The sequence below is a fragment of the Astatotilapia calliptera genome, chromosome 3, assembly GCF_964374335.1.
Source record: "Astatotilapia calliptera chromosome 3, fAstCal68.1, whole genome shotgun sequence".
NCBI classification, from domain to species: Eukaryota; Metazoa; Chordata; class Actinopteri; order Cichliformes; family Cichlidae; genus Astatotilapia; species Astatotilapia calliptera.
In genome coordinates, this window is record NC_137424.1 from 24,263,182 (window position 1) to 24,290,689 (window position 27,508).

General features: G+C 58.2%; 10 non-coding genes and 2 pseudogenes across 10 annotated transcripts; all 12 read right to left on the reverse strand.

Moving 5' to 3' along the window:
- Nucleotides 1-1,615: 1,615 nt before the first annotated feature.
- On the reverse strand, nt 1,616-1,734 carry LOC145427816 (5S ribosomal RNA). Its single transcript, XR_013908358.1, has one exon. It is a non-coding gene; the product is annotated as a 5S ribosomal RNA (ribosomal RNA).
- A 1,174-nt stretch (nt 1,735-2,908) lies between these two features.
- Nucleotides 2,909-3,027, reverse strand: LOC145427817 (5S ribosomal RNA). Its single transcript, XR_013908359.1, has one exon. It is a non-coding gene; the product is annotated as a 5S ribosomal RNA (ribosomal RNA).
- Nucleotides 3,028-6,781: 3,754 nt separating this feature from the next.
- Nucleotides 6,782-6,900, reverse strand: LOC145426300 (5S ribosomal RNA). The gene has a single exon (XR_013907009.1). It is a non-coding gene; the product is annotated as a 5S ribosomal RNA (ribosomal RNA).
- A 3,619-nt stretch (nt 6,901-10,519) lies between these two features.
- Nucleotides 10,520-10,638, reverse strand: LOC145427818 (5S ribosomal RNA). The gene has a single exon (XR_013908360.1). It is a non-coding gene; the product is annotated as a 5S ribosomal RNA (ribosomal RNA).
- Nucleotides 10,639-11,772: 1,134 nt separating this feature from the next.
- On the reverse strand, nt 11,773-11,891 carry LOC145426540 (5S ribosomal RNA). Its single transcript, XR_013907250.1, has one exon. It is a non-coding gene; the product is annotated as a 5S ribosomal RNA (ribosomal RNA).
- Nucleotides 11,892-13,691: 1,800 nt separating this feature from the next.
- On the reverse strand, nt 13,692-13,810 carry LOC145427820 (5S ribosomal RNA). The gene has a single exon (XR_013908362.1). It is a non-coding gene; the product is annotated as a 5S ribosomal RNA (ribosomal RNA).
- Nucleotides 13,811-16,399: 2,589 nt separating this feature from the next.
- On the reverse strand, nt 16,400-16,508 carry LOC145427468 (5S ribosomal RNA; annotated as a pseudogene).
- Nucleotides 16,509-18,198: 1,690 nt separating this feature from the next.
- On the reverse strand, nt 18,199-18,317 carry LOC145427821 (5S ribosomal RNA). Its single transcript, XR_013908363.1, has one exon. It is a non-coding gene; the product is annotated as a 5S ribosomal RNA (ribosomal RNA).
- A 1,134-nt stretch (nt 18,318-19,451) lies between these two features.
- Nucleotides 19,452-19,570, reverse strand: LOC145426541 (5S ribosomal RNA). The gene has a single exon (XR_013907251.1). It is a non-coding gene; the product is annotated as a 5S ribosomal RNA (ribosomal RNA).
- Nucleotides 19,571-21,370: 1,800 nt separating this feature from the next.
- LOC145427822 (5S ribosomal RNA) lies at nt 21,371-21,489 on the reverse strand. Its single transcript, XR_013908364.1, has one exon. It is a non-coding gene; the product is annotated as a 5S ribosomal RNA (ribosomal RNA).
- Nucleotides 21,490-24,078: 2,589 nt separating this feature from the next.
- Nucleotides 24,079-24,187, reverse strand: LOC145427469 (5S ribosomal RNA; annotated as a pseudogene).
- Nucleotides 24,188-25,322: 1,135 nt separating this feature from the next.
- Nucleotides 25,323-25,441, reverse strand: LOC145426311 (5S ribosomal RNA). The gene has a single exon (XR_013907020.1). It is a non-coding gene; the product is annotated as a 5S ribosomal RNA (ribosomal RNA).
- Nucleotides 25,442-27,508: the final 2,067 nt, after the last annotated feature.

Sequence of the window (27,508 nt, forward strand, 5' to 3'; positions counted from 1 at the left end):
ACTGGTGTGGTGTAAGTGGCCTCAGCCAGCAGCCACAGGCCCTGGTGTGGTGTAAGTGGCCTCAGCCAGCAGCCACAGGCCCTGGTGTGGTGTAAGTGGCCTGAGCCAGCAGCCACAGGCCCTGGTGTGGTGTAAGTGGCCTCAGCCAGAAGCCACAGGCACTGGTGTGGTGTAAGTGCCCTCAGCCAGCAGCCACAGGCACTGGTGTGGTGTAAGTGACCTCAGCCAGTGCCACAGGCCCTGGTGTGGTGTAAGTGGCCTGAGCAAGAGCCAAAGACCCTGGTGTGGTGTAATTGGCCTCAATAGCAACTTATGCCCTGGTGTGGTGTAAGTGGCCTCAGCCAGCAGCCACAGGCCCTGGTGTGGTGTAAGTGGCCTCAGCCAGTGCCACAGGCCCTGGTGTGGTGTAAGGGGCCTCAATAGCAACTAATGCCCTGGTGTGGTGTAAGTGGCCTCAGCCAGCAGCCACAGGCACTGGTGTGGTGTAAGTGGCCTCAGCCAGCAGCCACAGGCCCTGGTGTGGTGTAAGTGACCTCAGCCAGCAGCCACAGGCCCTGGTGTGGTGTAAGTGGCCTCAGCCAGCAGCCACAGGCCCTGGTGTGGTGTAAGTGGCCTCAGCCAGTGCCACAGGCCCTGGTGTGGTGTAAGTGGCCTGAGCAAGAGTCACAGACCCTGGTGTGGTGTAATTGGCCTCAATAGCAACTAATGCCCTGGTGTGGTGTAGGTGGCCTCAGCCAGCAGCCACAGGCCCTGGTGTGGTGTAAGTGGCCTCAGCCAGTGCCACAGGCCCTGGTGTGGTGTAAGTGGCCTGAGCAAGAGCCACAGGCCCTGGTGTGGTGTAAGTGGCCTCAGCCAGCAGCCACAGGCCTTGGTGTGGTGTAAGTGGCCTGAGCAAGAGCCACAGGCCCTGGTGTGGTGTAAGTGGCCTCAGCCAGAAGCCACAGGCACTGGTGTGGTGTAAGTGCCCTCAGCCAGCAGCCACAGGCCCTGGTGTGGTGTAAGTGACCTCAGCCAGCAGCCACAGGCCCTGGTGTGGTGTAAGTGGCCTCAGCCAGCAGCCACAGGCCCTGGTGTGGTGTAAGTGGCCTCAGCCAGTGCCACAGGCCCTGGTGTGGTGTAAGTGGCCTGAGCAAGAGTCACAGACCCTGGTGTGGTGTAATTGGCCTCAATAGCAACTAATGCCCTGGTGTGGTGTAGGTGGCCTCAGCCAGCAGCCACAGGCCCTGGTTTGGTGTAAGTGGCCTCAGCCAGTGCCACAGGCCCTGGTGTGGTGTAAGTGGCCTGAGCAAGAGCCACAGACCCTGGTGTGGTGTAATTGGCCTCAATAGCAACTAATGCCCTGGTGTGGTGTAAGTGGCCTCAGCCAGCAGCCACAGGCCCTGGTGTGGTGTAAGTGGCCTCAGCCAGCAGCCACAGGCCCTGATGTGGTGTAAGTGGCCCCAGCCGGTCACTCAGGCCCTGGTGTGGTGTCGGTGGCATCAGCTAGCAGCACAAGACATTGGAAAACAGCCAAAAGCAATGTCGTTAATGTGCCCTCATTAATGGGCAGCTGCTTTTGGTCTTTTAATACACCCCTTCTCTGGATCAAAAGCGGTTCAATGACATGAAAATGAAAGGCTTACAGCACCAGGTATTCCCAGGTAGTCTCCCATCCAAGTACTAACCAAGCCCAGCCCTGCTTAGCTTCCGAGATCAGACGAGGTCGGGCGTGCTCAGGGTGGTATGGCCGTAAGCTGCTGGCCCCAGCACAATGTCTCAATTTATGGATTCAACTGATTAGGTGGCAAGTACCTGAAGTTACGAAGACAATCCTTTAACCATACCTGCATGTTTGCATAATACCCTAACCCAAAGGCTCAGTTTAGCATTTATCTAACAGCACAGGCCATGGATTGTTGAAGATGGCCTCAGGAACCAGCACAGGGCCTGGTGTGTTGTACATGGCCACAGCTAGCAGCACAGGGCCTGGTTTGGTGAAGATGGCCTCGGCCAGAAGCGCAGGGCCTGGTGTGATGTGAGTGGCCTGAGCAAGAGCCACAGGCCCTGGTGTGGTGTAAGTGGCCTCAGCCAGAAGCCACAGGCACTGGTGTGGTGTAAGTGGCCTCAGCCAGCAGCCACAGGCCCTGGTGTGGTGTAAGTGGCCTCAGCCAGAGCCACAGGCCCTGGTGTGGTGTAAGTGGCCTCAGCCAGTGCCACAGGCCCTGGTGTGGTGTAAGTGGCCTGAGCAAGAGCCAAAGACCCTGGTGTGGTGTAATTGGCCTCAATAGCAACTTATGCCCTGGTGTGGTGTAAGTGGCCTCAGCCAGCAGCCACAGGCCCTGGTGTGGTGTAAGTGGCCTCAGCCAGCAGCCACAGGCCCTGGTGTGGTGTAAGTGGCCTGAGCAAGAGCCACAGGCCCTGGTGTGGTGTAAGTGGCCTCAGCCAGAAGCCACAGGCACTGGTGTGGTGTAAGGGGCCTCAATAGCAACTAATGCCCTGGTGTGGTGTAAGTGACCTCAGCCAGCAGCCACAGGCCCTGGTGTGGTGTAAGTGGCCTCAGCCAGCAGCCACAGGCCCTGGTGTGGTGTAAGTGGCCTCAGCCAGTGCCACAGACCCTGGTGTGGTGTAATTGGCCTCAATAGCAACTAATGCCCTGGTGTGGTGTAAGTGGCCTCAGCCAGCAGCCACAGGCCCTGGTGTGGTGTAAGTGGCCTCAGCCAGCAGCCACAGGCCCTGATGTGGTGTAAGTGGCCCCAGCCGGTCACTCAGGCCCTGGTGTGGTGTAGGTGGCATCAGCTAGCAGCACAAGACATTGGAAAACAGCCAAAAGCAATGTCGTTAATGTGCCCTCATTAATGGGCAGCTGCTTTTGGTCTTTTAATACACCCCTTCTCTGGATCAAAAGCGGTTCAATGACATGAAAATGAAAGGCTTACAGCACCAGGTATTCCCAGGTAGTCTCCCATCCAAGTACTAACCAAGCCCAGCCCTGCTTAGCTTCCGAGATCAGACGAGGTCGGGCGTGCTCAGGGTGGTATGGCCGTAAGCTGCTGGCCCCAGCACAATGTCTCAATTTATGGATTCAACTGATTAGGTGGCAAGTACCTGAAGTTACGAAGACAATCCTTTAACCATACCTGCATGTTTGCATAATACCCTAACCCAAAGGCTCAGTTTAGCATTTATCTAACAGCACAGGCCCTGGATTGTTGAAGATGGCCTCAGGAACCAGCACAGGGCCTGGTGTGTTGTACATGGCCACAGCTAGCAGCACAGGGCCTGGTTTGGTGAAGATGGCCTCGGCCAGAAGCGCAGGGCCTGGTGTGATATGAGTGGCCTGAGCAAGAGCCACAGGCCCTGGTGTGGTGTAAGTGGCCTGAGCAAGAGCCACAGGCCCTGGTGTGGTGTAAGTGGCCTCAGCCAGCAGCCACAGGCCCTGGTGTGGTGTAAGTGGCCTCAGCCAGAGCCACAGGTCCTGGTGTGGTGTAAGTGGCCTCAGCCAGTGCCACAGGCCCTGGTGTGGTGTAAGTGGCCTCAGCCAGAAGCCACAGGCCCTGGTGTGGTGTAAGTGGCCTCAGCCAGTGCCACAGGCCCTGGTGTGGTGTAAGTGGCCTGAGCAAGAGCCACAGACCCTGGTGTGGTGTAATTGGCCTCAATAGCAACTAATGCCCTGGTGTGGTGTAGGTGGCCTCAGCCAGCAGCCACAGGCCCTGGTGTGGTGTAAGTGGCCTCAATAGCAACTAATGCCCTGGTGTGGTGTAAGTGGCCTCAGCCAGCAGCCACAGGCCCTGGTGTGGTGTAAGTGGCCTCAGCCAGAGCCACAGGTCCGGGTGTGGTGTAAGTGGCCTCAGCCAGAGCCACAGGTCCTGGTGTGGTGTAAGTGGCCTCAGCCAGTGCCACAGGCCCTGGTGTGGTGTAAGTGGCCTCAGCCAGCAGCCACAGGCCCTGGTGTGGTGTAAGTGGCCTCAGCCAGCAGCCACAGGCCCTGGTGTGGTGTAAGTGGCCTCAGCCAGCAGCCACAGGCCCTGGTGTGGTGTAAGTGGCCTCAGCCAGCAGCCACAGGCCCTGGTGTGGTGTAAGTGGCCTCAGCCAGAGCCACAGGTCCTGGTGTGGTGTAAGTGGCCTCAGCCAGTGCCACAGGCCCTGGTGTGGTGTAAGTGGCCTGAGCAAGAGCCACAGACCCTGTTGTGGTGTAATTGGCCTCAATAGCAACTAAGGCCCTGGTGTGGTGTAGGTGGCCTCAGCCAGCAGCCACAGGCCCTGGTGTGGTGTAAGTGGCCTCAGCCAGCAGCCACAGGCCCTGGTGTGGTGTAAGTGGCCTCAGCCAGCAGCCACAGGCCCTGGTGTGGTGTAAGTGGCCTCAGCCAGCAGCCACAGGCCCTGGTGTGGTGTAAGTGGCCTCAGCCAGAGCCACAGGCCCTGGTGTAGTGTAAGTGGCCTCAGCCAGTGCCACAGGCCCTGGTGTGGTGTAAGTGGCCTGAGCAAGAGCCACAGACCCTGGTGTGGTGTAATTGGCCTCAATAGCAACTAATGCCCTGGTGTGGTGTAGGTGGCCTCAGCCAGCAGCCACAGGCCCTGGTGTGGTGTAAGTGGCCTCAGCCAGTGCCACAGGCCCTGGTGTGGTGTAAGGGGCCTCAATAGCAACTAATGCCCTGGTGTGGTGTAAGTGGCCTCAGCCAGCAGCCACAGGCACTGGTGTGGTGTAAGTGCCCTCAGCCAGCAGCCACAGGCCCTGGTGTGGTGTAAGTGGCCTCAGCCAGCAGCCACAGGCCCTGGTGTGGTGTAAGTGGCCTCAGCCAGCAGCACAGGCCCTGGTGTGGTGTAAGTGGCCTGAGCAAGAGCCACAGGCCCTGGTGTGGTGTAAGTGGCCTCAGCCAGAAGCCACAGGCACTGGTGTGGTGTAAGTGCCCTCAGCCAGCAGCCACAGGCCCTGGTGTGGTGTAAGTGACCTCAGCCAGCAGCCACAGGCCCTGGTGTGGTGTAAGTGGCCTCAGCCAGCAGCCACAGGCCCTGGTGTGGTGTAAGTGGCCTCAGCCAGTGCCACAGGCCCTGGTGTGGTGTAAGTGGCCTGAGCAAGAGTCACAGACCCTGGTGTGGTGTAATTGGCCTCAATAGCAACTAATGCCCTGGTGTGGTGTAGGTGGCCTCAGCCAGCAGCCACAGGCCCTGGTGCGGTGTAAGTGGCCTCAGCCAGTGCCACAGGCCCTGGTGTGGTGTAAGTGGCCTGAGCAAGAGCCACAGACCCTGGTGTGGTGTAATTGGCCTCAATAGCAACTAATGCCCTGGTGTGGTGTAAGTGGCCTCAGCCAGCAGCCACAGGCCCTGGTGTGGTGTAAGTGGCCTCAGCCAGCAGCCACAGGCCCTGATGTGGTGTAAGTGGCCCCAGCCGGTCACTCAGGCCCTGGTGTGGTGTAGGTGGCATCAGCTAGCAGCACAAGACATTGGAAAACAGCCAAAAGCAATGTCGTTAATGTGCCATCATTAATGGGCAGCTGCTTTTGGTCTTTTAATACACCCCTTCTCTGGATCAAAAGCGGTTCAATGACATGAAAATGAAAGGCTTACAGCACCAGGTAGTCTCCCATCCAAGTACAAACCAAGCCCAGCCCTGCTTAGCTTCCGAGATAAGACGAGGTCGGGCGTGCTCAGGGTGGTATGGCCGTAAGCTGCTGGCCCCAGCACAATGTCTCAATTTATGGATTCAACTGATTAGGTGGCAAGTACCTGAAGTTACGAAGACAATCCTTTAACCATACCTGCATGTTTGCATAATACCCTAACCCAAAGGCTCAGTTTAGCATTTATCTAACAGCACAGGCCATGGATTGTTGAAGATGGCCTCAGGAACCAGCACAGGGCCTGGTGTGTTGTACATGGCCACAGCTAGCAGCACAGGGCCTGGTTTGGTGAAGATGGCCTCGGCCAGAAGCGCAGGGCCTGGTGTGATGTGAGTGGCCTGAGCAAGAGCCACAGGCCCTGGTGTGGTGTAAGTGGCCTCAGCCAGAAGCCACAGGCACTGGTGTGGTGTAAGTGGCCTCAGCCAGCAGCCACAGGCCCTGGTGTGGTGTAAGTGGCCTCAGCCAGCAGCCACAGGCCCTGGTGTGGTGTAAGTGGCCTCAGCCAGCAGCCACAGGCCCTGGTGTGGTGTAAGTGGCCTCAGCCAGAGCCACAGGCCCTGGTGTGGTGTAAGTGGCCTCAGCCACTGCCACAGGCCCTGGTGTGGTGTAAGTGGCCTGAGCAAGAGCCAAAGACCCTGGTGTGGTGTAATTGGCCTCAATAGCAACTAATGCCCTGGTGTGGTGTAGGTGGCCTCAGCCAGCAGCCACAGGCCCTGGTGTGGTGTCAGTGGCCTCAATAGCAACTAATGCCCTGGTGTGGTGTAAGTGGCCTCAGCCAGCAGCCACAGGCCCTGGTGTGGTGTAAGTGGCTTGAGCAAGAGCCACAGACCCTGGTGTGGTGTAATTGGCCTCAATAGCAACTAAGGCCCTGGTGTGGTGTAGGTGGCCTCAGCCAGCAGCCACAGGCCCTGGTGTGGTGTAAGTGGCCTCAGCCAGCAGCCACAGGCCCTGGTGTGGTGTAAGTGGCCTCAGCCAGCAGCCACAGGCCCTGATGTGGTGTAAGTGGCCCCAGCCGGTCACTCAGGCCCTGGTGTGGTGTAGGTGGCATCAGCTAGCAGCACAAGACATTGGAAAACAGCCAAAAGCAATGTCGTTAATGTGCCCTCATTAATGGGCAGCTGCTTTTGGTCTTTTAATACACCCCTTCTCTGGATCAAAAGTGGTTCAGTGACATGAAAATGAAATGCTTACAGCACCAGGTATTCCCAGGCGGTCTCCCATCCAAGTACTAACCAAGCCCAGCCCTGCTTAGCTTCCGAGATCAGACGAGGTCGGGCGTGCTCAGGGTGGTATGGCCGTAAGCTGCTGGCCCCAGCACAATGTCTCAATTTATGGATTCAACTGATTAGGTGGCAAGTACCTGAAGTTACGAAGACAATCCTTTAACCATACCTGCATTTTTGCATAATACCCTAACCCAAAGGCTCAGTTTAGCATTTATCTAACAGCACAGGCCCTGGATTGTTGAAGATGGCCTCAGGAACCAGCACAGGGCCTGGTGTGTTGTACATGGCCACAGCAAGCAGCACAGGGCCAGGTTTGGTGAAGATGGCCTCGGCCAGAAGCACAGGGTCTGGTGTGATATGAGTGGCCTGAGCAAGAGCCACAGGCCCTGGTGTGGTGTAAGTGGCCTCAGCCAGAAGCCACAGGCCCTGGTGTGGTGTAGGTGGCCTCAGCCAGCAGCCACAGGCCCTTGTGTGCTGTAAGTGGCCTCAGCCAGCAGCCACAGGCCCTGGTGTGGTGTAAGTGGCCTCAGCCAGCAGCCACAGGCCCTGGTGTGGTGTAATTGGCCTCAATAGCAACTAAGGCCCTGGTGTGGTGTAAGTGGCCTCAGCCAGCAGCCACAGGCCCTGGTGTGGTGTAAGTGGCCTCAGCCAGTGCCACAGGCCCTGGTGTGGTGTAAGGGGCCTCAATAGCAACTAATGCCCTGGTGTGGTGTAAGTGGCCTCAGCCAGCAGCCACAGGCACTGGTGTGGTGTAAGTGCCCTCAACAAGCAGCCACAGGCCCTGGTGTGGTGTAAGTGGCCTCAGCCAGCAGCCACAGGCCCTGGTGTGGTGTAAGTGGCCTCAGCCAGCAGCCACAGGCCCTGGTGTGGTGTAAGTGGCCCAAGCAAGAGCCACAGGCCCTGGTGTGGTGTAAGTGGCCTCAGCCAGAAGCCACAGGCACTGGTGTGGTGTAAGTGCCCTCAGCCAGCAGCCACAGGCCCTGGTGTGGTGTAAGTGACCTCAGCCAGCAGCCACAGGCCCTGTTGTGGTGTAAGTGGCCTCAGCCAGCAGCCACAGGCCCTGGTGTGGTGTAAGTGGCCTCAGCCAGTGCCACAGGCACTGGTGTGGTGTAAGTGGCCTGAGCAAGAGTCACAGACCCTGGTGTGGTGTAATTGGCCTCAATAGCAACTAATGCCCTGGTGTGGTGTAGGTGGCCTCAGCCAGCAGCCACAGGCCCTGGTGTGGTGTAAGTCGCCTCAGCCAGTGCCACAGGCCCTGGTGTGGTGTAAGTGGCCTGAGCAAGAGCCACAGACCCTCGTGTGGTGTAATTGGCCTCAATAGCAACTAATGCCCTGGTGTGGTGTAAGTGGCCTCAGCCAGCAGCCACAGGCCCTGGTGTGGTGTAAGTGGCCTCAGAAGCAAATAAGGCCGTATTGTGGTGTATGTGGCCTCAGCCAGGAGCCACAGGCCCTGGTGTGGTGTAAGTGGCCTGAGCAAGAGCCACAGACCCTGGTGTGGTGTAAGTGGCCTCAGCCAGCAGCCACAGGCCTTGGTGTGGTGTAAGTGGCCTCAGCCAGAAGCCACAGGCACTGGTGTGGTGTAAGTGGCCTCAGCCAGCAGCCACAGGCCCTGGTGTGGTGTAAGTGGCCTGAGCAAGAGCCACAGGCCCTGGTGTGGTGTAATTGGCCTCAATAGCAACTAAGGCCCTGGTGTGGTGTAATTGGCCTCATCCAGAGCCACAGGCCCTGGTGTGGTGTAAGTGGCCTCAGAAGCAAATAAGGCCGTGGTGTGGTGTAAGTGGCCTCAGCCAGAAGCCACAGGCACTGGTGTGGTGTAAGTGGCCTCAGCCAGCAGCCACAGGCCCTGGTGTGGTGTAAGTGACTTCAGCCAGTGCCACAGGCCCTGGTGTGGTGTAAGTGGCCTGAGCAAGAGCCACCGACCCTGGTGTGGTGTAATTGGCCTCAATAGCAACTAATGCCCTGGTCTGGTGTAGGTGGCCTCAGCCAGCAGCCACAGGCCCTGGTGTGGTGTAAGTGGCCTCAGCCAGTGCCACAGGCCCTGGTGTGGTGTAAGGGGCCTCAATAGCAACTAATGCCCTGGTGTGGTGTAAGTGGCCTCAGCCAACAGCCACAGGCACTGGTGTGGTGTAAGTGCCCTCAGCCAGCAGCCATAGGCCCTGGTGTGGTGTAAGTGGCCTCAGCCAGCAGCCACAGGCCCTGGTGTGGTGTAAGTGGCCTGAGCAAGAGCCACAGGCACTGGTGTGGTGTAAGTGCCCTCAGCCAGCAGCCACAGGCCCTGGTGTGGTGTAAGTGGCCTCAGCCAGCAGCCACAGGCCCTGGTGTGGTGTAAGTGGCCTCAGCCAGCAGCCACAGGCCATGGTGTGGTGTAAGTGGCCTCAGCCAGCAGCCACAGGCCCTGGTGTGGTGTAAGTGGCCTCAGCCAGCAGCCACAGGCCCTGGTGTGGTGTAAGTGGCCTCAGCCAGAGCCACAGGCCCTGGTATAGTGTAAGTGGCCTCAACCAGTGCCACAGGCCCTGGTGGGGTGTAAGTGGCCTGAGCAAGAGCCACAGACCCTGGTGTGGTGTAATTGGCCTCAATAGCAACTAATGCCCTGGTGTGGTGTAGGTGGCCTCAGCCAGCAGCCACAGGCCCTGGTGTGGTGTAAGTGCCCTCAGCCAGCAGCCACAGGCACTGGTGTGGTGTAAGTGCCCTCAGCCAGCAGCCACAGGCCCTGGTGTGGTGTAAGTGGCCTCAGCCAGCAGCCACAGGCCATGGTGTGGTGTAAGTGGCCTCAGCCAGCAGCCACAGGCCCTGGTGTGGTGTAAGTGGCCTCAGCCAGTGCCACAGGCCCTGGTGTGGTGTAAGTGGCCTGAGCAAGAGTCACAGACCCTGGTGTGGTGTAATTGGCCTCAATAGCAACTAATGCCCTGGTGTGGTGTAGGTGGCCTCAGCCAGCAGCCACAGGCCCTGGTGTGGTGTAAGTGGCCTCAGCCAGTGCCACAGGCCCTGGTGTGGTGTAAGTGGCCTGAGCAAGAGCCACAGGCCCTGGTGTGGTGTAAGTGGCCTCAGCCAGAAGCCACAGGCACTGGTGTGGTGTAAGTGCCCTCAGCCAGCAGCCACAGGCACTGGTGTGGTGTAAGTGACCTCAGCCAGCAGCCACAGGCCCTGGTGTGGTGTAAGTGGCCTCAGCCAGAAGCCACAGGCACTGGTGTGGTGTAAGTGCCCTCAGCCAGCAGCCACAGGCACTGGTGTGGTGTAAGTGACCTCAGCCAGCAGCCACATGCCCTGGTGTGGTGTAAGTGGCCTCAGCCAGCAGCCACAGGCCCTGGTGTGGTGTAAGTGGCCTCAGCCAGTGCCACAGGCCATGGTGTGGTGTAAGTGGCCTGAGCAAGAGCCACAGACCCTGGTGTGGTGTAATTGGCCTCAATAGCAACTAATGCCCTGGTGTGGTGTAAGTGGCCTCAGCCAGCAGCCACAGGCCCTGGTGTGGTGTAAGTGGCCTCAGCCAGCAGCCACAGGCCCTGATGTGGTGTAAGTGGCCCCAGCCGGTCACTCAGGCCCTGGTGTGGTGTAGGTGGCATCAGCTAGCAGCACAAGACATTGGAAAACAGCCAAAAGCAATGTCGTTAATGTGCCCTCATTAATGGGCAGCTGCTTTTGGTCTTTTAATACACCCCTTCTCTGGATCAAAAGCTGTTCAATGACATGAAAATGAAAGGCTTACAGCACCAGGTATTCCCAGGTAGTCTCCCATCCAAGTACTAACCAAGCCCAGCCCTGCTTAGCTTCCGAGATCAGACGAGGTCGGGCGTGCTCAGGGTGGTATGGCCGTAAGCTGCTGGCCCCAGCACAATGTCTCAATTTATGGATTCAACTATTTAGGTGGCAAGTACCTGAAGTTACGAAGACAATCCTTTAACCATACCTGCATGTTTGCATAATACCCTAACCCAAAGGCTCAGTTTAGCATTTATCTAACAGCACAGGCCCTGGATTGTTGAAGATGGCCTCAGGAACCAGCACAGGGCCTGGTGTGTTGTACATGGCCACAGCTAGGAGCACAGGGCCTGGTTTGGTGAAAATGGCCTCGGCCAGAAGCGCAGGGCCTGGTGTGATGTGAGTGGCCTGAGCAAGAGCCACAGGCCCTGGTGTGGTGTAAGTGGCCTCAGCCAGAAGCCACAGGCACTGGTGTGGTGTAAGTGGCCTCAGCCAGCAGCCACAGGCCCTGGTGTGGTGTAAGTGGCCTCAGCCAGCAGCCACAGGCCCTGGTGTGGTGTAAGTGGCCTCAGCCAGCAGCCACAGGCCCTGGTGTGGTGTAAGTGGCCTCAGCCAGAGCCACAGGCCCTGGTGTGGTGTAAGTGGCCTCAGCCAGTGCCACAGGCCCTGGTGTGGTGTAAGTGACCTATATAGCAACTAATGCCCTGGTGTGGTGTAACTGGCCTCAGCCAGCAGCCACAGGCCCTGGTGTGGTGTAAGTGGCCTCAGCCACTGCCACAGGCCCTGGTGTGGTGTAAGTGGCCTCAATAGCAACTAAGGCCCTGGTGTGGTGTAGGTGGCCTCAGCCAGCAGCCACAGGCCCTGGTGTGGTGTAAGTGGCCTCAGCCAGTGCCACAGGCCCTGGTGTGGTGTAAGTGGCCTGAGCAAGAGCCACAGACCATGGTGTGGTGTAATTGGTCTCAATAGCAACTAATGCTCTGGTGTGGTGTAAGTGGCCTCAGCCAGCAGCCACAGGCCCTGGTGTGGTGTAAGTGGCCTCAGCCAGCAGCCACAGGCCCTGATGTGGTGTAAGTGGCCCCAGCCGGTCACTCAGGCCCTGGTGTGGTGTAGGTGGCATCAGCTAGCAGCACAAGACATTGGAAAACAGCCAAAAGCAATGTCGTTAATGTGCCCTCATTAATGGGCAGCTGCTTTTGGTCTTTTAATACACCCCTTCTCTGGATCAAAAGCGGTTCAATGACATGAAAATGAAAGGCTTACAGCACCAGGTATTCCCAGGCAGTCTCCCATCCAAGTACTAACCAAGCCCAGCCCTGCTTAGCTTCCGAGATCAGACGAGGTCGGGCGTGCTCAGGGTGGTATGGCCGTAAGCTGCTGGCCCCAGCACAATGTCTCAATTTATGGATTCAACTGATTAGGTGGCAAGTACCTGAAGTTACGAAGACAATCCTTTAACCATACCTGCATGTTTGCATAATACCCTAACCCAAAGGCTCAGTTTAGCATTTATCTAACAGCACAGGCCCTGGATTGTTGAAGATGGCCTCAGGAACCAGCACAGGGCCTGGTGTGTTGTACATGGCCACAGCTAGCAGCACAGGGCCTGGTTTGGTGAAGATGGCCTCGGCCAGAAGCGCAGGGCCTGGTGTGATGTGAGTGGCCTGAGCAAGAGCCACAGGCCCTGGTGTGGTGTAAGTGGCCTCAGCCAGAAGCCACAGGCACTGGTGTGGTGTAAGTGGCCTCAGCCAGCAGCCACAGTCCCTGGTGTGGTGTAAGTGGCCTCAGCCAGCAGCCACAGGCCCTGGTGTGGTGTAAATGGCCTCAGCCAGCAGCCACAGGCCCTGGTGTGGTGTAAGTGGCCTCAGCCAGAGCCACAGGCCATGGTGTGGTGTAAGTGGCCTCAGCCAGTGCCACAGGCCCTGGTGTGGTGTAAGTGGCCTGAGCAAGAGCCACAGACCCTGGTGTGGTGTAATTGGCCTCAATAGCAACTAATGCCCTGGTGTGGTGTAGGTGGCCTCAGCCAGCAGCCACAGGCCCTGGTGTGGTGTAAGTGGCCTCAGCCAGTGCCACAGGCCCTGGTGTGGTGTAAGGGGCCTCAATAGCAACTAATGCCCTGGTGTGGTGTAAGTGGCCTCAGCCAGCAGCCACAGGCCCTGGTGTGGTGTAAGTGACCTCAGCCAGCAGCCACAGGCCCTGGTGTGGTGTAAGTGGCCTCAGCCAGCAGCCACAGGCCCTGGTGTGGTGTAAGTGGCCTCAGCCAGTGCCACAGGCCCTGGTGTGGTGTAAGTGGCCTGAGCAAGAGTCACAGACCCTGGTGTGGTGTAATTGGCCTCAATAGCAACTAATGCCCTGGTGTGGTGTAGGTGGCCTCAGCCAGCAGCCACAGGCCCTGGTGTGGTGTAAGTGGCCTCAGCCAGTGCCACAGGCCCTGGTGTGGTGTAGGGGGCCTCAATAGCAACTAATGCCCTGGTGTGGTGTAAGTGGCCTCAGCCAGCAGCCACAGGCCCTGGTGTGGTGTAAGTGGCCTCAGCCAGAGCCACAGGCCCTGGTGTGGTGTAAGTGGCCTCAGCCAGTGCCACAGGCCCTGGTGTGGTGTAAGTGGCCTGAGCAAGAGCCACAGACCCTGGTGTGGTGTAATTGGCCTCAATAGCAACTAATGCCCTGGTGTGGTGTAGGTGGCCTCAGCCAGCAGCCACAGGCCCTGGTGTGGTGTAAGTGGCCTCAATAGCAACTAATGCCCTGGTGTGGTGTAAGTGGCCTCAGCCAGCAGCCACAGGCCCTGGTGTGGTGTAAGTGGCCTGAGCAAGAGCCACAGACCCTGGTGTGGTGTAATTGGCCTCAATAGCAACTAAGGCCCTGGTGTGGTGTAGGTGGCCTCAGCCAGCAGCCACAGGCCCTGGTGTGGTGTAAGTGGCCTCAGCCAGCAGCCACAGGCCCTGGTGTGGTGTAAGTGGCCTCAGCCAGCAGCCACAGGCCCTGATGTGGTGTAAGTGGCCCCAGCCGGTCACTCAGGCCCTGGTGTGGTGTAGGTGGCATCAGCTAGCAGCACAAGACATTGGAAAACAGCCAAAAGCAATGTCGTTAATGTGCCCTCATTAATGGGCAGCTGCTTTTGGTCTTTTAATACACCCCTTCTCTGGATCAAAAGCGGTTCAATGACATGAAAATGAAAGGCTTACAGCACCAGGTATTCCCAGGTAGTCTCCCATCCAAGTACTAACCAAGCCCAGCCCTGCTTAGCTTCCGAGATCAGACGAGGTCGGGCGTGCTCAGGGTGGTATGGCCGTAAGCTGCTGGCCCCAGCACAATGTCTCAATTTATGGATTCAACTGATTAGGTGGCAAGTACCTGAAGTTACGAAGACAATCCTTTAACCATACCTGCATGTTTGCATAATACCCTAACCCAAAGGCTCAGTTTAGCATTTATCTAACAGCACAGGCCCTGGATTGTTGAAGATGGCCTCAGGAACCAGCACAGGGCCTGGTGTGTTGTACATGGCCACAGCTAGCAGCACAGGGCCTGGTTTGGTGAAGATGGCCTCGGCCAGAAGCGCAGGGCCTGGTGTGATATGAGTGGCCTGAGCAAGAGCCACAGGCCCTGGTGTGGTGTAAGTGGCCTGAGCAAGAGCCACAGGCCCTGGTGTGGTGTAAGTGGCCTCAGCCAGCAGCCACAGGCCCTGGTGTGGTGTAAGTGGCCTCAGCCAGAGCCACAGGTCCTGGTGTGGTGTAAGTGGCCTCAGCCAGTGCCACAGGCCCTGGTGTGGTGTAAGTGGCCTCAGCCAGAAGCCACAGGCCCTGGTGTGGTGTAAGTGGCCTCAGCCAGCAGCCACAGGCCCTGGTGTGGTGTAATTGGCCTCAGCCAGAGCCACAGGCCCTGGTGTGGTGTAAGTGGCCTCAGCCAGTGCCACAGGCCCTGGTGTGGTGTAAGTGGCCTGAGCAAGAGCCACAGACCCTGGTGTGGTGTAATTGGCCTCAATAGCAACTAATGCCCTGGTGTGGTGTAGGTGGCCTCAGCCAGCAGCCACAGGCCCTGGTGTGGTGTAAGTGGCCTCAATAGCAACTAATGCCCTGGTGTGGTGTAAGTGGCCTCAGCCAGCAGCCACAGGCCCTGGTGTGGTGTAAGTGGCCTCAGCCAGAGCCACAGGTCCGGGTGTGGTGTAAGTGGCCTCAGCCAGAGCCACAGGTCCTGGTGTGGTGTAAGTGGCCTCAGCCAGTGCCACAGGCCCTGGTGTGGTGTAAGTGGCCTCAGCCAGCAGCCACAGGCCCTGGTGTGGTGTAAGTGGCCTCAGCCAGCAGCCACAGGCCCTGGTGTGGTGTAAGTGGCCTCAGCCAGCAGCCACAGGCCCTGGTGTGGTGTAAGTGGCCTCAGCCAGCAGCCACAGGCCCTGGTGTGGTGTAAGTGGCCTCAGCCAGAGCCACAGGTCCTGGTGTGGTGTAAGTGGCCTCAGCCAGTGCCACAGGCCCTGGTGTGGTGTAAGTGGCCTGAGCAAGAGCCACAGACCCTGTTGTGGTGTAATTGGCCTCAATAGCAACTAAGGCCCTGGTGTGGTGTAGGTGGCCTCAGCCAGCAGCCACAGGCCCTGGTGTGGTGTAAGTGGCCTCAGCCAGCAGCCACAGGCCCTGGTGTGGTGTAAGTGGCCTCAGCCAGCAGCCACAGGCCCTGGTGTGGTGTAAGTGGCCTCAGCCAGCAGCCACAGGCCCTGGTGTGGTGTAAGTGGCCTCAGCCAGAGCCACAGGCCCTGGTGTAGTGTAAGTGGCCTCAGCCAGTGCCACAGGCCCTGGTGTGGTGTAAGTGGCCTGAGCAAGAGCCACAGACCCTGGTGTGGTGTAATTGGCCTCAATAGCAACTAATGCCCTGGTGTGGTGTAGGTGGCCTCAGCCAGCAGCCACAGGCCCTGGTGTGGTGTAAGTGGCCTCAGCCAGTGCCACAGGCCCTGGTGTGGTGTAAGGGGCCTCAATAGCAACTAATGCCCTGGTGTGGTGTAAGTGGCCTCAGCCAGCAGCCACAGGCACTGGTGTGGTGTAAGTGCCCTCAGCCAGCAGCCACAGGCCCTGGTGTGGTGTAAGTGGCCTCAGCCAGCAGCCACAGGCCCTGGTGTGGTGTAAGTGGCCTCAGCCAGCAGCACAGGCCCTGGTGTGGTGTAAGTGGCCTGAGCAAGAGCCACAGGCCCTGGTGTGGTGTAAGTGGCCTCAGCCAGAAGCCACAGGCACTGGTGTGGTGTAAGTGCCCTCAGCCAGCAGCCACAGGCCCTGGTGTGGTGTAAGTGACCTCAGCCAGCAGCCACAGGCCCTGGTGTGGTGTAAGTGGCCTCAGCCAGCAGCCACAGGCCCTGGTGTGGTGTAAGTGGCCTCAGCCAGTGCCACAGGCCCTGGTGTGGTGTAAGTGGCCTGAGCAAGAGTCACAGACCCTGGTGTGGTGTAATTGGCCTCAATAGCAACTAATGCCCTGGTGTGGTGTAGGTGGCCTCAGCCAGCAGCCACAGGCCCTGGTGCGGTGTAAGTGGCCTCAGCCAGTGCCACAGGCCCTGGTGTGGTGTAAGTGGCCTGAGCAAGAGCCACAGACCCTGGTGTGGTGTAATTGGCCTCAATAGCAACTAATGCCCTGGTGTGGTGTAAGTGGCCTCAGCCAGCAGCCACAGGCCCTGGTGTGGTGTAAGTGGCCTCAGCCAGCAGCCACAGGCCCTGATGTGGTGTAAGTGGCCCCAGCCGGTCACTCAGGCCCTGGTGTGGTGTAGGTGGCATCAGCTAGCAGCACAAGACATTGGAAAACAGCCAAAAGCAATGTCGTTAATGTGCCATCATTAATGGGCAGCTGCTTTTGGTCTTTTAATACACCCCTTCTCTGGATCAAAAGCGGTTCAATGACATGAAAATGAAAGGCTTACAGCACCAGGTAGTCTCCCATCCAAGTACAAACCAAGCCCAGCCCTGCTTAGCTTCCGAGATCAGACGAGGTCGGGCGTGCTCAGGGTGGTATGGCCGTAAGCTGCTGGCCCCAGCACAATGTCTCAATTTATGGATTCAACTGATTAGGTGGCAAGTACCTGAAGTTACGAAGACAATCCTTTAACCATACCTGCATGTTTGCATAATACCCTAACCCAAAGGCTCAGTTTAGCATTTATCTAACAGCACAGGCCATGGATTGTTGAAGATGGCCTCAGGAACCAGCACAGGGCCTGGTGTGTTGTACATGGCCACAGCTAGCAGCACAGGGCCTGGTTTGGTGAAGATGGCCTCGGCCAGAAGCGCAGGGCCTGGTGTGATGTGAGTGGCCTGAGCAAGAGCCACAGGCCCTGGTGTGGTGTAAGTGGCCTCAGCCAGAAGCCACAGGCACTGGTGTGGTGTAAGTGGCCTCAGCCAGCAGCCACAGGCCCTGGTGTGGTGTAAGTGGCCTCAGCCAGCAGCCACAGGCCCTGGTGTGGTGTAAGTGGCCTCAGCCAGAGCCACAGGCCCTGGTATAGTGTAAGTGGCCTCAACCAGTGCCACAGGCCCTGGTGGGGTGTAAGTGGCCTGAGCAAGAGCCACAGACCCTGGTGTGGTGTAATTGGCCTCAATAGCAACTAATGCCCTGGTGTGGTGTAGGTGGCCTCAGCCAGCAGCCACAGGCCCTGGTGTGGTGTAAGTGCCCTCAGCCAGCAGCCACAGGCACTGGTGTGGTGTAAGTGCCCTCAGCCAGCAGCCACAGGCCCTGGTGTGGTGTAAGTGGCCTCAGCCAGCAGCCACAGGCCATGGTGTGGTGTAAGTGGCCTCAGCCAGCAGCCACAGGCCCTGGTGTGGTGTAAGTGGCCTCAGCCAGTGCCACAGGCCCTGGTGTGGTGTAAGTGGCCTGAGCAAGAGTCACAGACCCTGGTGTGGTGTAATTGGCCTCAATAGCAACTAATGCCCTGGTGTGGTGTAGGTGGCCTCAGCCAGCAGCCACAGGCCCTGGTGTGGTGTAAGTGGCCTCAGCCAGTGCCACAGGCCCTGGTGTGGTGTAAGTGGCCTGAGCAAGAGCCACAGGCCCTGGTGTGGTGTAAGTGGCCTCAGCAAGAAGCCACAGGCACTGGTGTGGTGTAAGTGCCCTCAGCCAGCAGCCACAGGCACTGGTGTGGTGTAAGTGACCTCAGCCAGCAGCCACAGGCCCTGGTGTGGTGTAAGTGGCCTCAGCCAGAAGCCACAGGCACTGGTGTGGTGTAAGTGCCCTCAGCCAGCAGCCACAGGCACTGGTGTGGTGTAAGTGACCTCAGCCAGCAGCCACATGCCCTGGTGTGGTGTAAGTGGCCTCAGCCAGCAGCCACAGGCCCTGGTGTGGTGTAAGTGGCCTCAGCCAGTGCCACAGGCCATGGTGTGGTGTAAGTGGCCTGAGCAAGAGCCACAGACCCTGGTGTGGTGTAATTGGCCTCAATAGCAACTAATGCCCTGGTGTGGTGTAAGTGGCCTCAGCCAGCAGCCACAGGCCCTGGTGTGGTGTAAGTGGCCTCAGCCAGCAGCCACAGGCCCTGATGTGGTGTAAGTGGCCCCAGCCGGTCACTCAGGCCCTGGTGTGGTGTAGGTGGCATCAGCTAGCAGCACAAGACATTGGAAAACAGCCAAAAGCAATGTCGTTAATGTGCCCTCATTAATGGGCAGCTGCTTTTGGTCTTTTAATACACCCCTTCTCTGGATCAAAAGCTGTTCAATGACATGAAAATGAAAGGCTTACAGCACCAGGTATTCCCAGGTAGTCTCCCATCCAAGTACTAACCAAGCCCAGCCCTGCTTAGCTTCCGAGATCAGACGAGGTCGGGCGTGCTCAGGGTGGTATGGCCGTAAGCTGCTGGCCCCAGCACAATGTCTCAATTTATGGATTCAACTATTTAGGTGGCAAGTACCTGAAGTTACGAAGACAATCCTTTAACCATACCTGCATGTTTGCATAATACCCTAACCCAAAGGCTCAGTTTAGCATTTATCTAACAGCACAGGCCCTGGATTGTTGAAGATGGCCTCAGGAACCAGCACAGGGCCTGGTGTGTTGTACATGGCCACAGCTAGGAGCACAGGGCCTGGTTTGGTGAAAATGGCCTCGGCCAGAAGCGCAGGGCCTGGTGTGATGTGAGTGGCCTGAGCAAGAGCCACAGGCCCTGGTGTGGTGTAAGTGGCCTCAGCCAGAAGCCACAGGCACTGGTGTGGTGTAAGTGGCCTCAGCCAGCAGCCACAGGCCCTGGTGTGGTGTAAGTGGCCTCAGCCAGCAGCCACAGGCCCTGGTGTGGTGTAAGTGGCCTCAGCCAGCAGCCACAGGCCCTGGTGTGGTGTAAGTGGCCTCAGCCAGAGCCACAGGCCCTGGTGTGGTGTAAGTGGCCTCAGCCAGTGCCACAGGCCCTGGTGTGGTGTAAGTGACCTATATAGCAACTAATGCCCTGGTGTGGTGTAACTGGCCTCAGCCAGCAGCCACAGGCCCTGGTGTGGTGTAAGTGGCCTCAGCCACTGCCACAGGCCCTGGTGTGGTGTAAGTGGCCTCAATAGCAACTAAGGCCCTGGTGTGGTGTAGGTGGCCTCAGCCAGCAGCCACAGGCCCTGGTGTGGTGTAAGTGGCCTCAGCCAGTGCCACAGGCCCTGGTGTGGTGTAAGTGGCCTGAGCAAGAGCCACAGACCATGGTGTGGTGTAATTGGTCTCAATAGCAACTAATGCTCTGGTGTGGTGTAAGTGGCCTCAGCCAGCAGCCACAGGCCCTGGTGTGGTGTAAGTGGCCTCAGCCAGCAGCCACAGGCCCTGATGTGGTGTAAGTGGCCCCAGCCGGTCACTCAGGCCCTGGTGTGGTGTAGGTGGCATCAGCTAGCAGCACAAGACATTGGAAAACAGCCAAAAGCAATGTCGTTAATGTGCCCTCATTAATGGGCAGCTGCTTTTGGTCTTTTAATACACCCCTTCTCTGGATCAAAAGCGGTTCAATGACATGAAAATGAAAGGCTTACAGCACCAGGTATTCCCAGGCAGTCTCCCATCCAAGTACTAACCAAGCCCAGCCCTGCTTAGCTTCCGAGATCAGACGAGGTCGGGCGTGCTCAGGGTGGTATGGCCGTAAGCTGCTGGCCCCAGCACAATGTCTCAATTTATGGATTCAACTGATTAGGTGGCAAGTACCTGAAGTTACGAAGACAATCCTTTAACCATACCTGCATGTTTGCATAATACCCTAACCCAAAGGCTCAGTTTAGCATTTATCTAACAGCACAGGCCCTGGATTGTTGAAGATGGCCTCAGGAACCAGCACAGGGCCTGGTGTGTTGTACATGGCCACAGCTAGCAGCACAGGGCCTGGTTTGGTGAAGATGGCCTCGGCCAGAAGCGCAGGGCCTGGTGTGATGTGAGTGGCCTGAGCAAGAGCCACAGGCCCTGGTGTGGTGTAAGTGGCCTCAGCCAGAAGCCACAGGCACTGGTGTGGTGTAAGTGGCCTCAGCCAGCAGCCACAGTCCCTGGTGTGGTGTAAGTGGCCTCAGCCAGCAGCCACAGGCCCTGGTGTGGTGTAAATGGCCTCAGCCAGCAGCCACAGGCCCTGGTGTGGTGTAAGTGGCCTCAGCCAGAGCCACAGGCCATGGTGTGGTGTAAGTGGCCTCAGCCAGTGCCACAGGCCCTGGTGTGGTGTAAGTGGCCTGAGCAAGAGCCACAGACCCTGGTGTGGTGTAATTGGCCTCAATAGCAACTAATGCCCTGGTGTGGTGTAGGTGGCCTCAGCCAGCAGCCACAGGCCCTGGTGTGGTGTAAGTGGCCTCAGCCAGTGCCACAGGCCCTGGTGTGGTGTAAGGGGCCTCAATAGCAACTAATGCCCTGGTGTGGTGTAAGTGGCCTCAGCCAGCAGCCACAGGCCCTGGTGTGGTGTAAGTGACCTCAGCCAGCAGCCACAGGCCCTGGTGTGGTGTAAGTGGCCTCAGCCAGCAGCCACAGGCCCTGGTGTGGTGTAAGTGGCCTCAGCCAGTGCCACAGGCCCTGGTGTGGTGTAAGTGGCCTGAGCAAGAGTCACAGACCCTGGTGTGGTGTAATTGGCCTCAATAGCAACTAATGCCCTGGTGTGGTGTAGGTGGCCTCAGCCAGCAGCCACAGGCCCTGGTGTGGTGTAAGTGGCCTCAGCCAGTGCCACAGGCCCTGGTGTGGTGTAGGGGGCCTCAATAGCAACTAATGCCCTGGTGTGGTGTAAGTGGCCTCAGCCAGCAGCCACAGGCCCTGGTGTGGTGTAAGTGGCCTCAGCCAGAGCCACAGGCCCTGGTGTGGTGTAAGTGGCCTCAGCCAGTGCCACAGGCCCTGGTGTGGTGTAAGTGGCCTGAGCAAGAGCCACAGACCCTGGTGTGGTGTAATTGGCCTCAATAGCAACTAATGCCCTGGTGTGGTGTAGGTGGCCTCAGCCAGCAGCCACAGGCCCTGGTGTGGTGTAAGTGGCCTCAATAGCAACTAATGCCCTGGTGTGGTGTAAGTGGCCTCAGCCAGCAGCCACAGGCCCTGGTGTGGTGTAAGTGGCCTGAGCAAGAGCCACAGACCCTGGTGTGGTGTAATTGGCCTCAATAGCAACTAAGGCCCTGGTGTGGTGTAGGTGGCCTCAGCCAGCAGCCACAGGCCCTGGTGTGGTGTAAGTGGCCTCAGCCAGCAGCCACAGGCCCTGGTGTGGTGTAAGTGGCCTCAGCCAGCAGCCACAGGCCCTGATGTGGTGTAAGTGGCCCCAGCCGGTCACTCAGGCCCTGGTGTGGTGTAGGTGGCATCAGCTAGCAGCACAAGACATTGGAAAACAGCCAAAAGCAATGTCGTTAATGTGCCCTCATTAATGGGCAGCTGCTTTTGGTCTTTTAATACACCCCTTCTCTGGATCAAAAGCGGTTCAATGACATGAAAATGAAAGGCTTACAGCACCAGGTATTCCCAGGTAGTCTCCCATCCAAGTACTAACCAAGCCCAGCCCTGCTTAGCTTCCGAGATCAGACGAGGTCGGGCGTGCTCAGGGTGGTATGGCCGTAAGCTGCTGGCCCCAGCACAATGTCTCAATTTATGGATTCAACTGATTAGGTGGCAAGTACCTGAAGTTACGAAGACAATCCTTTAACCATACCTGCATGTTTGCATAATACCCTAACCCAAAGGCTCAGTTTAGCATTTATCTAACAGCACAGGCCCTGGATTGTTGAAGATGGCCTCAGGAACCAGCACAGGGCCTGGTGTGTTGTACATGGCCACAGCTAGCAGCACAGGGCCTGGTTTGGTGAAGATGGCCTCGGCCAGAAGCGCAGGGCCTGGTGTGATATGAGTGGCCTGAGCAAGAGCCACAGGCCCTGGTGTGGTGTAAGTGGCCTGAGCAAGAGCCACAGGCCCTGGTGTGGTGTAAGTGGCCTCAGCCAGCAGCCACAGGCCCTGGTGTGGTGTAAGTGGCCTCAGCCAGAGCCACAGGTCCTGGTGTGGTGTAAGTGGCCTCAGCCAGTGCCACAGGCCCTGGTGTGGTGTAAGTGGCCTCAGCCAGAAGCCACAGGCCCTGGTGTGGTGTAAGTGGCCTCAGCCAGCAGCCACAGGCCCTGGTGTGGTGTAATTGGCCTCAGCCAGAGCCACAGGCCCTGGTGTGGTGTAAGTGGCCTCAGCCAGTGCCACAGGCCCTGGTGTGGTGTAAGTGGCCTGAGCAAGAGCCACAGACCCTGGTGTGGTGTAATTGGCCTCAATAGCAACTAATGCCCTGGTGTGGTGTAGGTGGCCTCAGCCAGCAGCCACAGGCCCTGGTGTGGTGTAAGTGGCCTCAATAGCAACTAATGCCCTGGTGTGGTGTAAGTGGCCTCAGCCAGCAGCCACAGGCCCTGGTGTGGTGTAAGTGGCCTCAGCCAGAGCCACAGGTCCGGGTGTGGTGTAAGTGGCCTCAGCCAGAGCCACAGGTCCTGGTGTGGTGTAAGTGGCCTCAGCCAGTGCCACAGGCCCTGGTGTGGTGTAAGTGGCCTCAGCCAGCAGCCACAGGCCCTGGTGTGGTGTAAGTGGCCTCAGCCAGCAGCCACAGGCCCTGGTGTGGTGTAAGTGGCCTCAGCCAGCAGCCACAGGCCCTGGTGTGGTGTAAGTGGCCTCAGCCAGCAGCCACAGGCCCTGGTGTGGTGTAAGTGGCCTCAGCCAGAGCCACAGGTCCTGGTGTGGTGTAAGTGGCCTCAGCCAGTGCCACAGGCCCTGGTGTGGTGTAAGTGGCCTGAGCAAGAGCCACAGACCCTGTTGTGGTGTAATTGGCCTCAATAGCAACTAAGGCCCTGGTGTGGTGTAGGTGGCCTCAGCCAGCAGCCACAGGCCCTGGTGTGGTGTAAGTGGCCTCAGCCAGCAGCCACAGGCCCTGGTGTGGTGTAAGTGGCCTCAGCCAGCAGCCACAGGCCCTGGTGTGGTGTAAGTGGCCTCAGCCAGCAGCCACAGGCCCTGGTGTGGTGTAAGTGGCCTCAGCCAGAGCCACAGGCCCTGGTGTAGTGTAAGTGGCCTCAGCCAGTGCCACAGGCCCTGGTGTGGTGTAAGTGGCCTGAGCAAGAGCCACAGACCCTGGTGTGGTGTAATTGGCCTCAATAGCAACTAATGCCCTGGTGTGGTGTAGGTGGCCTCAGCCAGCAGCCACAGGCCCTGGTGTGGTGTAAGTGGCCTCAGCCAGTGCCACAGGCCCTGGTGTGGTGTAAGGGGCCTCAATAGCAACTAATGCCCTGGTGTGGTGTAAGTGGCCTCAGCCAGCAGCCACAGGCACTGGTGTGGTGTAAGTGCCCTCAGCCAGCAGCCACAGGCCCTGGTGTGGTGTAAGTGGCCTCAGCCAGCAGCCACAGGCCCTGGTGTGGTGTAAGTGGCCTCAGCCAGCAGCACAGGCCCTGGTGTGGTGTAAGTGGCCTGAGCAAGAGCCACAGGCCCTGGTGTGGTGTAAGTGGCCTCAGCCAGAAGCCACAGGCACTGGTGTGGTGTAAGTGCCCTCAGCCAGCAGCCACAGGCCCTGGTGTGGTGTAAGTGACCTCAGCCAGCAGCCACAGGCCCTGGTGTGGTGTAAGTGGCCTCAGCCAGCAGCCACAGGCCCTGGTGTGGTGTAAGTGGCCTCAGCCAGTGCCACAGGCCCTGGTGTGGTGTAAGTGGCCTGAGCAAGAGTCACAGACCCTGGTGTGGTGTAATTGGCCTCAATAGCAACTAATGCCCTGGTGTGGTGTAGGTGGCCTCAGCCAGCAGCCACAGGCCCTGGTGCGGTGTAAGTGGCCTCAGCCAGTGCCACAGGCCCTGGTGTGGTGTAAGTGGCCTGAGCAAGAGCCACAGACCCTGGTGTGGTGTAATTGGCCTCAATAGCAACTAATGCCCTGGTGTGGTGTAAGTGGCCTCAGCCAGCAGCCACAGGCCCTGGTGTGGTGTAAGTGGCCTCAGCCAGCAGCCACAGGCCCTGATGTGGTGTAAGTGGCCCCAGCCGGTCACTCAGGCCCTGGTGTGGTGTAGGTGGCATCAGCTAGCAGCACAAGACATTGGAAAACAGCCAAAAGCAATGTCGTTAATGTGCCATCATTAATGGGCAGCTGCTTTTGGTCTTTTAATACACCCCTTCTCTGGATCAAAAGCGGTTCAATGACATGAAAATGAAAGGCTTACAGCACCAGGTAGTCTCCCATCCAAGTACAAACCAAGCCCAGCCCTGCTTAGCTTCCGAGATCAGACGAGGTCGGGCGTGCTCAGGGTGGTATGGCCGTAAGCTGCTGGCCCCAGCACAATGTCTCAATTTATGGATTCAACTGATTAGGTGGCAAGTACCTGAAGTTACGAAGACAATCCTTTAACCATACCTGCATGTTTGCATAATACCCTAACCCAAAGGCTCAGTTTAGCATTTATCTAACAGCACAGGCCATGGATTGTTGAAGATGGCCTCAGGAACCAGCACAGGGCCTGGTGTGTTGTACATGGCCACAGCTAGCAGCACAGGGCCTGGTTTGGTGAAGATGGCCTCGGCCAGAAGCGCAGGGCCTGGTGTGATGTGAGTGGCCTGAGCAAGAGCCACAGGCCCTGGTGTGGTGTAAGTGGCCTCAGCCAGAAGCCACAGGCACTGGTGTGGTGTAAGTGGCCTCAGCCAGCAGCCACAGGCCCTGGTGTGGTGTAAGTGGCCTCAGCCAGCAGCCACAGGCCCTGGTGTGGTGTAAGTGGCCTCAGCCAGCAGCCACAGGCCCTGGTGTGGTGTAAGTGGCCTCAGCCAGAGCCACAGGCCCTGGTGTGGTGTAAGTGGCCTCAGCCACTGCCACAGGCCCTGGTGTGGTGTAAGTGGCCTGAGCAAGAGCCAAAGACCCTGGTGTGGTGTAATTGGCCTCAATAGCAACTAATGCCCTGGTGTGGTGTAGGTGGCCTCAGCCAGCAGCCACAGGCCCTGGTGTGGTGTCAGTGGCCTCAATAGCAACTAATGCCCTGGTGTGGTGTAAGTGGCCTCAGCCAGCAGCCACAGGCCCTGGTGTGGTGTAAGTGGCTTGAGCAAGAGCCACAGACCCTGGTGTGGTGTAATTGGCCTCAATAGCAACTAAGGCCCTGGTGTGGTGTAGGTGGCCTCAGCCAGCAGCCACAGGCCCTGGTGTGGTGTAAGTGGCCTCAGCCAGCAGCCACAGGCCCTGGTGTGGTGTAAGTGGCCTCAGCCAGCAGCCACAGGCCCTGATGTGGTGTAAGTGGCCCCAGCCGGTCACTCAGGCCCTGGTGTGGTGTAGGTGGCATCAGCTAGCAGCACAAGACATTGGAAAACAGCCAAAAGCAATGTCGTTAATGTGCCCTCATTAATGGGCAGCTGCTTTTGGTCTTTTAATACACCCCTTCTCTGGATCAAAAGTGGTTCAGTGACATGAAAATGAAATGCTTACAGCACCAGGTATTCCCAGGCGGTCTCCCATCCAAGTACTAACCAAGCCCAGCCCTGCTTAGCTTCCGAGATCAGACGAGGTCGGGCGTGCTCAGGGTGGTATGGCCGTAAGCTGCTGGCCCCAGCACAATGTCTCAATTTATGGATTCAACTGATTAGGTGGCAAGTACCTGAAGTTACGAAGACAATCCTTTAACCATACCTGCATTTTTGCATAATACCCTAACCCAAAGGCTCAGTTTAGCATTTATCTAACAGCACAGGCCCTGGATTGTTGAAGATGGCCTCAGGAACCAGCACAGGGCCTGGTGTGTTGTACATGGCCACAGCAAGCAGCACAGGGCCAGGTTTGGTGAAGATGGCCTCGGCCAGAAGCACAGGGTCTGGTGTGATATGAGTGGCCTGAGCAAGAGCCACAGGCCCTGGTGTGGTGTAAGTGGCCTCAGCCAGAAGCCACAGGCCCTGGTGTGGTGTAGGTGGCCTCAGCCAGCAGCCACAGGCCCTTGTGTGCTGTAAGTGGCCTCAGCCAGCAGCCACAGGCCCTGGTGTGGTGTAAGTGGCCTCAGCCAGCAGCCACAGGCCCTGGTGTGGTGTAATTGGCCTCAATAGCAACTAAGGCCCTGGTGTGGTGTAAGTGGCCTCAGCCAGCAGCCACAGGCCCTGGTGTGGTGTAAGTGGCCTCAGCCAGTGCCACAGGCCCTGGTGTGGTGTAAGGGGCCTCAATAGCAACTAATGCCCTGGTGTGGTGTAAGTGGCCTCAGCCAGCAGCCACAGGCACTGGTGTGGTGTAAGTGCCCTCAACAAGCAGCCACAGGCCCTGGTGTGGTGTAAGTGGCCTCAGCCAGCAGCCACAGGCCCTGGTGTGGTGTAAGTGGCCTCAGCCAGCAGCCACAGGCCCTGGTGTGGTGTAAGTGGCCCAAGCAAGAGCCACAGGCCCTGGTGTGGTGTAAGTGGCCTCAGCCAGAAGCCACAGGCACTGGTGTGGTGTAAGTGCCCTCAGCCAGCAGCCACAGGCCCTGGTGTGGTGTAAGTGACCTCAGCCAGCAGCCACAGGCCCTGGTGTGGTGTAAGTGGCCTCAGCCAGCAGCCACAGGCCCTGGTGTGGTGTAAGTGGCCTCAGCCAGTGCCACAGGCACTGGTGTGGTGTAAGTGGCCTGAGCAAGAGTCACAGACCCTGGTGTGGTGTAATTGGCCTCAATAGCAACTAATGCCCTGGTGTGGTGTAGGTGGCCTCAGCCAGCAGCCACAGGCCCTGGTGTGGTGTAAGTGGCCTCAGCCAGTGCCACAGGCCCTGGTGTGGTGTAAGTGGCCTGAGCAAGAGCCACAGACCCTCGTGTGGTGTAATTGGCCTCAATAGCAACTAATGCCCTGGTGTGGTGTAAGTGGCCTCAGCCAGCAGCCACAGGCCCTGGTGTGGTGTAAGTGGCCTCAGAAGCAAATAAGGCCGTATTGTGGTGTATGTGGCCTCAGCCAGGAGCCACAGGCCCTGGTGTGGTGTAAGTGGCCTGAGCAAGAGCCACAGACCCTGGTGTGGTGTAAGTGGCCTCAGCCAGCAGCCACAGGCCTTGGTGTGGTGTAAGTGGCCTCAGCCAGAAGCCACAGGCACTGGTGTGGTGTAAGTGGCCTCAGCCAGCAGCCACAGGCCCTGGTGTGGTGTAAGTGGCCTGAGCAAGAGCCACAGGCCCTGGTGTGGTGTAATTGGCCTCAATAGCAACTAAGGCCCTGGTGTGGTGTAAGTGGCCTCATCCAGAGCCACAGGCCCTGGTGTGGTGTAAGTGGCCTCAGAAGCAAATAAGGCCGTGGTGTGGTGTAAGTGGCCTCAGCCAGAAGCCACAGGCACTGGTGTGGTGTAAGTGGCCTCAGCCAGCAGCCACAGGCCCTGGTGTGGTGTAAGTGACTTCAGCCAGTGCCACAGGCCCTGGTGTGGTGTAAGTGGCCTGAGCAAGAGCCACCGACCCTGGTGTGGTGTAATTGGCCTCAATAGCAACTAATGCCCTGGTCTGGTGTAGGTGGCCTCAGCCAGCAGCCACAGGCCCTGGTGTGGTGTAAGTGGCCTCAGCCAGTGCCACAGGCCCTGGTGTGGTGTAAGGGGCCTCAATAGCAACTAATGCCCTGGTGTGGTGTAAGTGGCCTCAGCCAACAGCCACAGGCACTGGTGTGGTGTAAGTGCCCTCAGCCAG